The 2,500-nt window shown below is 42.8% G+C and overlaps 1 pseudogene; it reads left to right on the top strand.

Moving 5' to 3' along the window:
* Positions 1 to 257: 257 nt before the first annotated feature.
* On the top strand, positions 258 to 1,080 carry LOC150068379 (L-lactate dehydrogenase A chain pseudogene; annotated as a pseudogene).
* The last annotated feature ends 1,420 nt before the right edge of the window (positions 1,081 to 2,500 follow it).

Genomic DNA, 2,500 nt, shown 5'->3' with positions numbered 1-2,500 from the left:
TCAATAAATTGGATGGAGCGGCTCTTGCTGAGTCCAGATCTGCCCGCCGTGGGCCCCTGACTCCCGCCCATCGTGCATCCTGCCAGTCCTTCCCAGTCCAGAAGGGAAGGTCTTAAGGATCAGCTGATTGTGAATCTTCTTAAGGAGGATCATGTCCCCCAGAACAAGATTACAATTGTTGGGGATGGTGCTGTTGGCATGACCTGTGCCATCAGGACTTGGCAGACGAGCTTGCTCGTGTTGATGTCATGGAAGACAAACTGAAGGGAAAAATGATGGACCTCTAGCCCAGCAGCCTTTTCCGCAAAACACCAAAAATTGTCTCTGGCAAAGACTACTCTGTGACTGCAAATTCCAACCTGGTTATTGTCACAGCTGGGGCCCATCAGCAAGAGGGTGAAAGCCGTCTTGATTTGGTCTAGCGCAATGTAAACATCTTTAAGTTCATCATTCCTAATGTAGTGACGGACAGCCTAAACTGCAAGTTGCTTATTGTTTCCAATCCAGTGGATATTCTGACCTAGGTGGCTTGGAAGATAAATGGCTTCCCCAAAATTGTGTCATTGGAAGTGGCTGCAAGCTGGATTCAGCCCGGTTCCATTATCTGATGGGAGAGAGGCTGGGAACTCACCCCTTAAGCTGTCATGGATGGGTTCTCATGGAGACTCTAGTGTGCCAGTGTGAAGTGGAGTGAATGTTGCTGGTGTCTCCTTCAAGAATCTGAATCCTGATTTAGGCACTGATGCAGACAAGGAACAGTGGAAAGAAGTTCATAAACAAGTTGTTGACAGTGCCTATGAGGTGATCAAACTGAAAGGCTATACATCCTGGGCCATTGGACTGTCTGTGGCAGATTTAGCAGAAAGTATTATGAAGACTCTTCGAAGAGTTCATCCAATCTCCACCATGATTAAGGGTCTCTACGGAATAAAGGAAGATGTCTTCCTTAGTGTTCTTTGCATTCTGGGACAGAATGGAATTTCAGATGTGGTGAAGGTCACTCTGACTCCTGAGGAAGAGGCTCACTTGAAGAAAAGTGCAGATACTCTTTGGGGAATCCAAAAGGAGCGGCAGTTTTGAAGTCTTCTATGTACCACTTCACTGTCGAGGCTATAAGAGAATTTTAGTCAGAGATTATGCATGTTGTCCCATACTGATCTGTGACTAAAGCACTAGCATTACAAAAAGACCTGGGAAAAGTATCCATTTCCTGAAATTAGGAATAGGACTGGTTCATGAAAACATGCAGCTGTATTCTGATGGTGGATGGGTCCTGTGTAACTGTACAAACTGGTAACTGTAAACAATTTCACCCTCTCTGAGACACCACTGCCAATGAATGGTGCATAGTCTCTAATTATCCTTCAAAAAAGATATGTTACTGTGTGCTTTGTAAATCTCCAAAATATCTAGTTCCAACTTCTTTTCCCAATCACACTTCCTGGGATCGGTTGTATAAATCCATTTTCGCATGTCACATGCATCACTGATTTAAAGGATATATTATGTATCAATAGTGTGCATTGCATGTTATGTAAAAAGCTCCATATGAACAGTGCAAAAGCTATCCAAATGTCATAGGAAAACACCAAATAAACCTTGAGCAGTGAAAAAAAATCAAGAAATTGTTTTTCCCTCTAGAGATCAAGTGATCTATTACATGTCCAAAGGTTCTCCAAGGCAGATGCCAAATCGCCATCGCTCCAGAGATTTCGTTCCTATAGAAATTAATAGTTCCTTTGAGAATTCATTGTTATCCTTTTTATCAAAACAAAAGAAACTGTGTTCCCCTGGGAATAAATTAATTCCTGTCACCCTGTTACACTCTACAATAATGCAAGAAATTAACCTAAATCTGTTTATCCGTGATGTCATATTCACTTTAACTCATGGGAACAAAATGGTTTGGAGACAGGAAAGACATTTCAGTTCATAAAGATAATTATTTCATGAAATACAATTCATTTCATGAAGAGATCTTAGCAGATACATCGATTGAGTTGCAAGAAACTACACAAGCTTCTGACTCCCTTCTCTGAATCCAGTCTCCGTCAAAACCCCAGCCAACAAATTTCTAAGGAGGAGTTGGGGAGATAAGAAATCTTCAGTGATAACCAAACAGAGAGCCATGATAGCCTGGTAAAGACAGGGGAAATGTAAATTTATGGACAAGACTTAAAAAATGGGGTGAGTAGCAGGCAATCCTCCGGGCTAGTGAGGATGAGAACAGCCCGAAGGGAGCTTTCCTCTGCAGGTGAGGTCCCAGAATGGCAAGGAACTTGGAGTTCAGGCTTTGTGAACTCTGGCTTCCCTTCTTTCTCTCACTTTCTGCAACCTAGAGCCCCTTTCACATGAAGTTCCCTTCTGAAAGGTCTCTCACTTTTCTTCACTCTTTCCCAATAATCAGCGTTAACTGTCAGCTTTGCTACATCCGCTTATGTATTTGTTCATCACCCGTTAAGGCTCCACTGCAGGTATTGTCTTTTGGGTTCCAGGCCAG

The sequence above is a fragment of the Megascapheus bottae genome, chromosome 1 (assembly GCF_031878675.1).
Source record: "Megascapheus bottae isolate mThoBot1 chromosome 1, mThoBot2.hap1, whole genome shotgun sequence".
Classification (NCBI taxonomy): domain Eukaryota; kingdom Metazoa; phylum Chordata; class Mammalia; order Rodentia; family Geomyidae; genus Megascapheus; species Megascapheus bottae.
The sequence above is the reverse complement of the archived record's forward strand: the minus strand, read 5'-3'. Positions and strand labels throughout refer to the sequence as shown.